This window comes from Lithobates pipiens, unplaced genomic scaffold (genome assembly GCF_037356315.1).
Source record: "Lithobates pipiens isolate NorthernLeopardFrog02 unplaced genomic scaffold, aLitPip1_a1.2 Scaffold_22, whole genome shotgun sequence".
NCBI lineage: Eukaryota > Metazoa > Chordata > Amphibia > Anura > Ranidae > Lithobates > Lithobates pipiens.
This window is the reverse complement of record NW_027507784.1, coordinates 347,428,428-347,441,135: the sequence shown is the minus strand read 5'-3', so window position 1 is coordinate 347,441,135 and position 12,708 is coordinate 347,428,428. Positions and strand designations below refer to the sequence as shown.

Sequence of the window (12,708 nt, the reverse complement as noted above, 5' to 3'; positions counted from 1 at the left end):
GGTTCTAAATGTTGGGAGGCAACAGTGATTTGCAGTCATTTGAAATCGCGGGGCTGAATTGTGGCGATTCCGCCCGCGATCACGCGTGAATGCAGCCCAAGTCTTGGAGAACAGCCCTTATCCTTGGAATATTAGCTTTCTTAAAGTGATCTCATGAATCTCCTCTGTGTTGTATTTCTAAATGTAGCCAGCCTGCCACGTGCAGAAATGCCTCCTAAGGGCTCATGTACACACAGACTGAAGTGTGACCACCAGCCGGCAAGTGCGGCAAGATACTAAATCGATCCTACCCTGATCGCAATTCTTCCACATACAGGAAAGGGAGGTGGCGGGAAGTTGAACCTCCCCTAACCTCAGCAGCTTCTAAACTCTTGTACATGGACACGTCAACTTTTATGGAGTTGAGTTTAGGAGCTTTGCCAAAATAAAATGCAAAATCCTCCTAAACTCAAGTTTAGAAGCTGTAATGTACATGAGCCCTAAAGGTGTAACCAGCCAGAGCTAAATTGTAGCTTTGTCTTTCTTATGCCGCGTACACACGATCGAATTGTCTGGCGGACTTAGTCCACCGGACCGAATTACGCCGGACAATTCGATCGTGTGTGGGCTCCAGCTGACTTTTTCATCGTAAAGTCCGGCGGACTTAGAAAGTAGTTTAGACTCAAAATTCGTCCGCCAGACTCGTAGCCCGGCGGACAATACGGCCGTGTGTGTGCTAGTCCGCTGTACTTTTGAAATGAACGGACTTTTCCCACACAGAGAAAAGTCCGTTCATTTTGAGCGCGGCTCCAGGTAGCTGGGACTAGCGAAGGAAGTCAATGTTGCTGCCTTTGGCGACGAGATTGACACGCCGCTGGCCCCCGTCACCTTGTATGGACTTAAAGGGGAAGCCCTACGCTAAAAAAACAGCGTAGGGGTCCCCCCCAGGTCCATATCACACCCTTATCCGAGCATGCAACCCGGCCGGTCAGGAAAGGGGTGGGGACGAGCGAGCGCCACCCCCCCTCTGAGCCGTACCATGCCGCGTGCTCGGAAAAGGGTCTGATATGGACCTGGGGGGGACCCCCACGCCATTTTTTCGGCGTAGGGCTTCCCCTTTAAGTCCATACTAGGTGATTGGGCCATAGGCGGCGACATTGACTTCCTTCACTTGTCCCGGCTACCTGGAGCCGCGCTCAAAATGAACGGACTTTCCTCCGTGTGTGGGCAAGTCTGTTCATTTCAAAAGTACGGCGGATAGTCCGCCGGAAAAGTCCCGTGTGTGGGCAGGTCTGCTCGTTTGGACAGTCCGGCGGACTTTACTGCGGTTTGTCCGCCAGACTAAGCCCCTGTACACATGGTCGAAGATTTCGACAACCAAATCCGTCGGATTTTGTCCGTCGGATTTTGCCCATCGGATCTTGTCCGAAACTGTTGCATGTACACGGTCGGACTAAGTTGTCGAAAAATCCAATCATTCAGAACGTGATGACGTAATTTCGTTACGATGGGACTACGTTCAGGCTAGTAGCCAATAGCTTTGATGTAGGAATTTGATCTGAGCATGCGTGGCACTTGGTCCGATCAAAATGCTCTACACATGATCGGAGTATGTCCGATCGGACCAGTTGGTCGGAAAATATTTCCAACAAGTTGGAAAATTGGGTCCGACGGATATTCCGATGGAATCAGTCCGATGCATACCACACACAGTCGGATTATCCGACAACACGGTCCGATAGCACACATTCCGACGGATTCTCCGACCGTGTGTACAAGGGCTAAGTCTGCCGGATAGTCTGATCCGTGTGTACGTGGCATAAGTGACCCCTAAGTGCAGTCTGGTTATCAGTTCTCCCTAGGAGTTTCCTGTGCCAGTGGTCCATCTTGGGTAAAGGTATAAATATTTGGGGTGGGCTGATGCAAGCTCTCTTTCCCCCTGGCTCTGACCTGGGGAGAGTGCATGCTATAGAGGTGCTCTCTGCAATGGGTCCTGGGTTTTCCTTCCTTGAGAAGCCTGCACTTGAAGGATCTCTTAAAGCTGCTTCTGAAGAGTGTTTACCAGGATGGAAGTATCTGGTAAAGCTGGTGGATTCTTCTGAAGATACTAGTGATGATTATTAAAAGAATACTGATGCTGGAGTGCTAGTATTGAAGTCAAAGTATATGTAGAGCCAGAGTTCTACTTTGATCTAGAGCACCTGCGAGTTTTATCCTTTTCTCCCCAGTGACATTTGCTATTGGGGGGTGTAGAGGGGCTACATAGATAAAGTTGTTGTTACATGCATGAGAGCCTCATGAAACAGAGGACAGGTGCATAGCTACCCCGCTGTCATTGGTGGAAACATCTTCCTGTCTGTGATTGCTAAACCACTTCTCAGGATCAATAACAAAAACTGTATTAGAAGTTTTACGTTTAAATCATTTTATCTGTAATATTGCAACTGGGATGGTTAGAGGTTGGCTGTTGTCTTAGCTAGGAATCTCGCTAGGGTTGCGAGGAGGAAGAGTTTTTTGCGTAGATAGCTATGTGGGACTGGGAGGGAGATAGTTGTCTTGGGGGAGATGCTACGTAGGGTTTTTAAGGGGGGGGAAAGTTCCTTGGGTAAGTAACTATTTGGGGCTTGGATGGAGGGAGGTGCCCTGGGTAGCTAGCTATGTGGGAGAAGAAGGGGTGTCTTGATTATATAGCTACGTGGGAATTTTTTGGGGTAGGTAGTTATGTTAAATGGGATTGGAAGGGGGAAGGATGTTTTGGGTAGTTAGTTACGTGGGGCTGGGGGGGGGGGGGGGGTTGGGTAGGTAGCAGGGTGGAGCAAAGATGAAGCAAGGAGGTGGGGGGCCTTGGGTAGATAACTATGTGAGTCTGGGAGGCTGGGAGGAGTGTCTTGGGTGGGCAACTATGTGGGCTTGGGAGGGTCAAGGTTATATTGGGTAGGTAGCTATATGGAGCTAGAAGAGTGAAGTGTGTCTTGGGTAAGGATGTAAGTGGGGATAGAAGGTACATGGGTTTATTCAGTAGGTAGTTAGGTGGGGCTGGGAGCAGGGGCGGACTGACAACTCATGGGGCCCCGGGCAATAGGAGATTATGGGGCCCCCAGGCAATCAGATTATGGGGCCACACAGTATACACAGACATGTTTCTATTGGCTGAGAAGGTACTGGTGAGGTGGAGCAGCTATAATCTCAGGATTTTTAGACCAAAAGGATGTCGGTAAGGGACATTTCAGAGACAGATGTAAAAAAAAAAAACACAGATTTTTACATACTGTCCCTGGTTTTACTGAGGCTGGCAACCCTGATGGGGCCCCCTAGTGGCCCAGGGCCCTCGGGCAGTGCCCGAGTGGCCAAATGGTCAGTCCGCCCCTGGCTGGGAGTGGTGTTTTTCAGTAAGTAGTTACATGGGAGGGGATGGTGTGTCTTGGGTGGACAGCATAATTCTCCATATCAGAGAGACAGGTAGCTACTGTATGTGGGGCAAGAAAGGTGAGGTGTGTCTTGGATAGGTATCTAAGTGGGGGTGGGGAGTTTCCCCCATTGGGGGACAAAATATAGGAAGGACAGATGTGTCTGAATGGTAAAATATCTGTAATCTTCTCTATCACAGCACGAGATCGGGTTCTGCAGAGGAAGACTCATGAACTGAAATTACCGGATGGAACGACATTACAGCTGGAAGTCCGATTACCGGAAGACATACAGAGCACGGAGACGTCCCCTCCCCCGGATGGGGAGATATTACAGCTGGAAGTCCAATTACCGGAAGACATAGAGAGTAGAGAGACCTCCCCTCCCCCACAGGACGAGGCTGGTGTAAGTGTCGGGGTACAAAAAAGGGGGAGGGGCTCACACGGGTCCAGAGATTTTCAGTCTTTATGGAGAGTCTCTGCCAATGTTCACATAACCTCCAATCTCTGTGCTAACAGCCTCCATATATATATGAGGGCTAAAGACATTTTTCAGAATTTTCATTTGATTATCTAAGTCTTTCTCAACCTTTTCAACACAGAGGAACCCTAGAAATAGTTCTCCGGTCTTGGGGGAACCCCTGCTAAAAATTAGAAATCTACAACTCATGATACATTAGTGTGATGGTCGGTGGGAAGAATGGTCATTACACTTGTGGTCATTGGGAAGAATTACCTCCTTACAGATAGCTAAAAAGATCAATGGTGTCGGTGGGAACTTATCTGAGAGGCAGAAATTGCCAAATGCTGAAGGAACCCCTACAACCTCTGGAGGAACCCTGGTTGAGAATCACTGATCTAAGTGTTCAAAGGTTATGATTCAACCAGTTTCCACCAGAGCAGGTAAAAAAAAATGAAGGACGAACATAGAATTTTTTTGTTGAATCTAATGGGAATGAACTAATTTCTAATCGTTGAACTCATTCCTCGACAAGAAAAATCATACAGAATGTTCATTCTATGGAAATCAAATCATTCACATGGTACTCAGATGAAAAGTCAGGGTTATAACGGCACCATTGATTGGTAGGATAAACAATTTTTAAATCACCCAGACGTTCAAATGAAATTTTACAGTTGTGAAGCCAGCATAAACATTACCACGTTGAAGACTTTAATTTAGAGGTCCCCTGATTCGAGAGGAAAACTATTCGTCCAACAAGGCCACCCTGACACCCCCAACAAAGAAACAATAATGGCAGCAACAGTAAACTGCCACAATTGAAGGCAAAATTACATGTTGTTGAACCCGGTTGTTGTTGAACCCAAACCCTACCAGGTACTTGAGTCCTGAATCAAGGGGATAAGGTTAACAATTTCCTAGGTCCCAAACAATAGGAGAGCCCTAAATATGGGTTACACTTGAACAGAGGCTTAAAGTGCTAGTTCCTCTTTAACCCTTGCAAAAATACTGAGCCAAAACTAAAAATGGGACTTTATATGAGGCCATATGAACTAAATACATACACCTCCATCCCTGATATCTTGAAAAATAAAAAATAAAGAAAAGTGGGACTTTATATGAAGCATGGTTAGATTTTATTTATTGATATTTATGACATTTTTTAAAACAATGTTTCTATATTGAACTAATCATGTAATACTATGTTATATCTATATTTATCAATTGAGATCCATTATCTTACTGTTACATCAATTTATTATCTATGGTGGTATATATGTGCATGACTTTTTGATAATAAACAATGTGTATATTGATTGGCTCATTCGGTCTAGTGAAATGCTTCATATAAAGTCCCACTTTTCTCTTTAACCCTTCCCATTGGCCAGTGTTGCACTTGATGCTGGCTAGTGCTGGGGCCCAAGATGATGTTGGAGCACTCTTGACACAGAGTTTTTGTAATCTCAGTGGAAAAAAAAGTTGGGAAACCCCCAAACTGAATCCTGAGTTTTGATGGAGAGTAACAAAACCAGTGGCCAGCGCCCTGTCTTCACTCTCTCTGTCCACTGTGGAACCTCCTCCTCTTGGGTGTCTGGAACCTTAGACACTTGATAGACTGCTCCCAGTAATATCAGCAGGCAACAACTCTGGTCATCACAGCAGTGATCTCAGGTGAAGCAAGTGGCGCCCCTCTTCTGTTGCTCACTAAGTCCCTCTGATGGCAGTGGCCTGAGTGAGTGCAGCAGTACAGTGAGCTCTGGCACTTCTTCAGGTCAGCAGCATATACACCAGCCATCTCCTCCGACTCTCCACATGGGACTGACCCATACCCTGGGCTTCTTGTCCCTTTCCTTCTCTCTCCTGCTCACAGTTCTTTTGGGACTGGTAGTCCCACAATGTCTCTCTCAGTTCAGGGTTGGCTCTCGAAGGCTACAGTGTCCAGCAGCCCTTGCAGCTCCATGGATGAGCTATTCCCTGCCTTCCTCAAGCCAGTCGCTTCAGGGTGGAGCTCTCTGATGGCCATGGCTGCAAGGCAGCCTTCACAGTTTCTGGCCAGCAGTCTCTTTATCCTCCTCTCTGTGAAGCTTTCCATGCACTGGCAGCCAAGGAAAAATGACAGCTGGAGTGTGTCACAATCCGGAAAGGAAGAGCAGAAAGATAGAGCATGCTCACTGAGGGTGTAAAGCTGTATAGTGCAAGAACCCTCCAGTGCTTCTGTGCTTTATATTTTCTTCCAGACAACATTCAAGACTCTCTTGTGCAGACATACACCTCTGCCTGCTCCCTGCATCCCAAAGACTCTTAGGGATGGTGAAGCCCTGAACTGTTGCCATTACCTACGTCATAACAGGGCTGTGCACACCTGTCCAGTCAGGGTGCTGGTTATCACACCTAGATCTGCACCTATAGCACCTAGGTTATCTTCAAACTATGGTTATGAAGCTTCATCCCTCCCAAGTCTCTACAGAGTCTCCAAGCTCCAGGGCCCAGACAAGGATTCACTAGTCTCAGAGGAGACTCAACAATCAGTTTTCTCTGGACCAAACACACATTCAACATATGGGCCCTAATCTGTTCCTCCAGGCAATACTCAGACTCTCTTATACATGCATGCACATCTGGCTGCTCCCTTGCAGCCACACAGACTCTTGGGGAGGTTGGATTCCTGAATTATTGCCAGTACCCAATGCGTAAGGGCTGTGCACATCTACTCAATCTGGGCGATGGTTGTCTGCAAAAATTGGAGGCTTTATCTCTCCCAGGTCTTTACGAAGCCTCCAAGCTTCGGGATTTTTTTGATCCCAGAGAAGAGTGAACAAGCGCCCATCCTGGAGCCCCTCAACTTGTATGGATGGGAATACTGGGCGACACTTAACCATTCTCACACTGTTATAGAGCATGGCATTGTCATACAAAGAGAGGCCCGTAGTATAACCCCCAAGGCAATAAACGGATGGCCGGAATCACAGGGGTTAATGGGGGCTTAGGGTACAGGGAGTTAATAGTAAGGGGGGAATTTCAGGGATTATTTAGGGCTGTTCAGAGTGGGTTATGGGGATGGAGTGGAGCTTTGGGGAGGAAGTGCCTGAAGAAGGAGCATACTGACATTCCATCCGACCAGAAGTGAAGTCATCCCCCGGCATCCCGTGTGACAGAGGACCAGGAAAACGCCGGCATCCACTGGCGCAACCCGCTCCACGGCATCCACGCTCTGCCCCTGATGGACTCCCTCCTGGACAGCTGATCTCCCTCTCCTGACATGTCTATTTTAAACATACTCTTGTGAGTATAATGCATCCTTTGCCTAAATAAATTGTTAAGATTTAATGCACTTAGAGTGGTGCTTTGTGCTTTCTCCTCTTTTTTGGTTCAGACGTTCCCCATTAAATTTCTTGATAGGGCAGGGATATGCAATTAGCGGACCTCCAGCTGTTGCGAAACTACAAGTCCCATGAGGCATAGCAAGACTCACACAAGCATGACACCCAGAGGCAGAGGCATGATGGGTCTTGTAGTTTTGCAACACCTGGAGGTCCGCTAATTGCATATCCCTGGTCTAGGGGATCAATTGGCACCAAGATCACTTTGAAAGGTGGTAAATATTAAATAACAAGGTCCTACAAAAGCTCCAGAAGAAGCCACATTTGCGGTGAAACATATAGAGGCAATTACACTTTTGTACCTTGACCATTGGGTTGAATGGGCCCGAATTTTATAAATTGTTTTATATTTTTTAGGTAATAAAAGTTCTATATATTTTTTGTAAATTAGATTTTGATTGATTTTTCTGCACCTTAAAACTCCAATCCTTTGTTCTCTTGGTATACATTGTTTTTTCAAGGAACCCCACTGTTCTTTGGTTAGACACATCATACATAAGTCCTTCAGCGGTTGGGCTGTGGAATCCAACCTCTTAATGTTTAATAATATGTACTGGTCCCCAAGAAAGCTCCATATTTGAGAAGTAAAATTGGTCCACACGGACGTAATGATTGTATTTTTTTTTTGTAGGCTTGTGGAACAAAGAAGAGCCAGAAACTCTCAGGTAACGGAACAATATAGAGTGTTCTGGGTATTTACATGCAACAAATAAGTCTCACGTGGAAAGTGTTAGCATCTATGGGAGCACCACTGCCACAGAGAGCAATTGACAGCTCGCTAGGCTGTCAATTACAAATCCTGGACCGCCATTCTGTGGCCCAGCTATGTCCCTGATTTAATTGAAAATCAGGTTTCGGCCCTCCTTTCGGTACCAGCACCACTAACGGTGCATGATTTGGGGCTGAGAAGAGGTCTGACAGCAGGAATTGGGGTTGATTTAAGAACTGAAGGTACAGAAATTTAGGCTAATCTGGGGGTCTTAAGAAGCAAGAATTGGGGCTGATCTTTGGTGGGAATGTACCGTATATACTCGAGTATAGGTCGATCCGAATATAAGCCGAGGCCCCTAATTTACCACAAAAAAACTGGGAAAACGTATTGACTCGTGTATAAGCCGAGGGTGAGACATCCCTGTGTACCTCCCTGTGTCCATCCCTGTGTACCTCCCTGTGTCCATCCCTGTGTCCATCCCTGTGTCCATCCCTGTGTCCATCCCTGTGTACCTCCCTGTGTCCATCCCTGTGTACCTCCCTGTGTCCATCCCTGTGTCCATCCCTGTGTCCCTCCCTGTGTCCATCCCTGTGTCCATCCCTGTGTACCTCCCTGTGTCCATCCCTGTGTCCATCCCTGTGTCCCTCCCTGTGTCCATCCCTGTGTCCATCCCTGTGTCCATTGCAGCCTACCTGTGTCCTGTGCATGCCTCCGTGTGCCAATCTGCAGCCTCTTTGTCCTTCTGCAGCCTCTCTGTGCCATTTTGCACCGATCTGCATGTATAAAAAAACATACGGCGGCCATGCCAGGTTTCAAAAGCCGCACCTCACTGTTCAAAAGCCGCGCCTCTTTGTCTGTGATAGGCGGAACACTCAATTTCCCAGCAGTCAGTGTTCCGCCTATCACGGACATCCTCTCATCCTCGTCCATAGTATGAGGATGAGAGGATGTCCGTGATAGGCGGAACACTGACTGCTGGTAAATTGAGTGTTCCGCCTATCACAGACAGGGAGGCGCGGCTTTTGAATAGTGGAATGGCCGCCGTCTGTCTGCATGACACGCAGATCAGGTAGGCAGACAGCGGTGACTCGAGTATAAGCCGAGGGGGGCACTTTCAGCCTAAAAAAAGGGGCTGAAAATCTCGGCTTATACTCGAGTATGTACGGTACAAGAATTGGGGATCATCTGAGGTCTGAAAGTACAGGAAGTGGGGCTAATTTAAGATATGATGGTGCATTAATTGTGGCTCATCTGAGGGGTGAAGGTGCATGAACTGGTGTCAAACTGAGGTCTAAATGGTACATTCATTGAAGCTAATTGGAGGTGTGAAGGTACAGGATTCAGGGCTGATCTGAGGTCTACAGGTGCAGGCACTGGGTCTGATTTGGGGTCTGAAGAGGCAGGAATTGGAGCTTAACTTAGGTTTGAAGAAGCAGGAATTGGGACTGATCTGAGGTCTGAAGATACAGGAAATGTGGCTGAAGTGGGATCTAAAGGTGCAAAAATTGAAGCTGCATTGAGGTTTAAAAGGCGCAAAAATTGGGATTGATTTAAGGTCAGGACATCCAGGAATTCGAGATGATCTGAAGTCTGAAGAGGCAGAAATTGGGCTGATCTGAGGTGTGAAGAACCATGAATTGGGGTTGATCTATGGTAGGAATGTACAGGAAATTGGGCTGAACTGACATTTTCAGGTGCAGAAATTGGAACTGATTTAAGGTCTGAAGAGGCAGGAAATCGAGATGATCTGAGGTTTGAAGAGGCAGAAATTAGGGCTCATCTGAGGTCTGAATGTGCAGGTATTGTGGCTGGTCTTAGGTTTGAAGAGGCAAGAACTGGGGCTGATCTAGGTGGGAAGGTACAAGAGTCAGGGCTGATCAGAGGTCTGAAGAGGCAGGAACCAGGGCTGAACTGAGATCTGAATAGATCTGCGGTGAGAAGGTAAAGGAATTGGTGCTGATATGATGTATGAAGGTAGAGAAATTGGGTCTGAGCTGATGTCTGAAGGTATTGAATAACGTGCGGCACAGTGGTGTAGTGGGTAATACTCTCACCTAGCAGTAAAAAGGGTCGCTGGTTCAAGTGTCTTTATTCAACCTTACTAACTATGAAACGTATATTTGAAATTGGTGAATAAAATACAAGAAAAAACTCTACAGAGCTATTGTGATAATGCAAAAAAAAAAAAAATAGGTGAAAAAGTCCCATATTAAATCCTGTGCCAAGTGAAAATGGAGAGATCCAGGAGTAGCAAATGTGACACCCAGGAGATGTATACGCAAGAGGCCAGTGATCCAACTTATTTAGAGAGGTCAGTGAGCACTTTTTCAAATAGATCCAGTAATAGAAACTCAAGCATGAGCTCTAGTGACTCCAAGCAGTCATTTCACAGATATAGCCAATCCTGTGACTCCAGAAAGGCAATCCACTAGATCCTCACCCACATCAAAGGGTCATAGATATACAAAACAAACGCTCCACAATGCAGTATTGTAAAAGCATATTTATTTATTTTAAAAAAAGCACTGCACTTAGATTTAAAACGGTGATAAACAGTGTGTGTAAAATCAAAAGCCGTAGGTGCCCCTGATGATGTCACCTCTGTCAAAAACGTGTAGGGCGGAGCCACGCAAACACGCTACAGTGCATACGCGATCGTTGTTCGGCCATCTTTAGTGTTGCAAACTGACCTGTTTGCGGCTTTTGATCTTACACAGGCTGTTTATCATTGCTGGCAGCCACTAGGCCTTCTCCCTCCCATACATATCTTCATGGTTAGAGTGACATCACAGCTACCAGATACCTTCCTCCATACCATACCTCCATATGGTTGGAATGGTTTCAAAACAGATTTTTTTAAGCATCTCAATGAGTGAAACTGAGAGTTGCAACTGTGGAATCTGTGAAATTTCACCTGAATCAGGTTAGAATTATCTCCAAAATCACTCAAGTCATCCCTAATTATGAGCAATGGTCACGGTGCCCTTCCATGTCTGCAAATTTGCAGTGTAAAGGGCGAGTGAGCAAAATTGCTGGACTGTCCACAAACATCCAAAGTGTGAGGTAAAATATGAGAATCAGAAAATGTAGGCAAAAATATCAACAAGGGCTACAAAGTGTCTGCCAACTGTTCTCAGGGGAAACAGACAGAACTGAGTATGTTGAAGGTGGAAGAAAGATGTTATCAACTGCTTTATATTTATGTATTGGGGAAGCTAAACATGTGTCATGGTTATGCAATAGAGTTGGTCTGCTTACCTGTTTCCATGTGTTCATCTCTAGAGACCAGCCGACCCTCACCTGACTGCTTTTGTAATCCATCCTCTGGCATGACTCCACCCTAGCTCCTATCAGAGAACTCTACATTAACCTGTGCACTGCAGGCCAACCCTGCTGATCAACCATTGTGTATTCCTTTGTGTGTTTAGCTTCCTGTTACCTGCCGTGTGCTCTTCTGTTGTTTTGTTACTGACTTTGGCGTGTTCTTGACTATCCCTGTTTGCCTGTGATCCTGACCTATTGGCGTGTCCCTGACTATTCCTGTCTGCTTGTGGCCCCGACCTTGGCTTTGTCCCTCACTATCCCTATCCTCCTGTTGCCTACTGTGGGTGTGAGCTGGGGGTCGCGACCTGGAGCCAGTTGCAGCCAAGTCCATCCACTAGAGGCGCTGGTGAGCACCTGCTCGCTCTTAGACTCCGCGCCCCAGGGAATCTTACGCTCTAACCCCAGTGGGATCTGTCTCCCATCCGCAGCAGTCAGCCGTAGGGTCCACAACCTTGCGGTGGACTCCTGATCCCTACGGTGTGCATCTGTCACCTCGCCTCAAGGTGACCTGACAACATGGAGGTTGGAGATATTTGGAATTTATCAATCCCATGTCTGTATTTTTCACAGTTTTATAATTCTTTGAAATTTCTTACAGAACAACCAACTCCAGAGAAAGAAGAGGTGTCACCCAACTCTTCGTCCTCTCCAGTTCTGATTGAGAACATCCCGGCGAGCTACAATCATGAGATGGTAAACCTCCTGGTGGAGAATATCAGTGAGAAATCCAGGGACGCGGACTTCTACATAGAGAATATTCCGGATATCCAATCTTCCATCATCACCTTCACATGTGATATAGGTCAGACACCCAACAAAGACAAACATGGTGCTACTGTCCATTAAAACAAGTCAGATTCCATGTTTTATCTTAGAGAGCAGAATACGACATGTGACTGGTTTATATGCGATGCAGGAATATTTATCTTTCACATTTCACATTATTCCGACTGATTTGATGTGAGGGGAGTTTCAGGGCAAATGTTTGGAGAAGGACCCTCCTATAAACCGGTCACTATCTCTTTAACACACAAGTCAGTCTTGTCAAGGTGTGTTGCTACTTATGGAGCCCTGGACATGTAATGCTCCAATAATGGTAAAGCAATGCATACTACCTGTGGCAATGTGGTGAGTCTATGGACTTAAAATGTTCTGTTCATGCCTATTTGGACTTACTTCAGCTTCCTCCCAATAACACTCTGATAGGTTAGCTGGTTTCCACCACAAATTGGGCTTTGCATGTGTGACTGATAACTGTGGTTTTTCTGTACAGGTATTCAGGAAAAGTACCAGCACTGTGCGTACAATACATATGTAGCACTACTAACCCCTGAAGGAGATGCTGGTTTTATTCGGGCTTATGCCGCGTACACACGGTCGGAGAATCCGTCGGAATGTGTCTTATCAGACCGTGTCATCAGATAATCCGACTGTGTGTGGTAT

The 12,708-nt window shown here is 46.4% G+C and overlaps 1 pseudogene across 1 annotated transcript in view; it reads left to right on the top strand.

Annotated features, from left to right (window-relative positions):
- The window catches only part of LOC143925131 (protein mono-ADP-ribosyltransferase PARP14-like), an 81,988-nt pseudogene that overhangs the window by 31,339 nt on the left and 37,941 nt on the right, over window positions 1-12,708 (top strand). The window contains exons 2-4 of the transcript XR_013261939.1: window positions 3,587-3,792; window positions 7,861-7,894; window positions 11,864-12,067. The product of XR_013261939.1 is annotated as a protein mono-ADP-ribosyltransferase PARP14-like (transcript). The remainder of the gene's footprint in view (window positions 1-3,586; window positions 3,793-7,860; window positions 7,895-11,863; window positions 12,068-12,708) is intronic.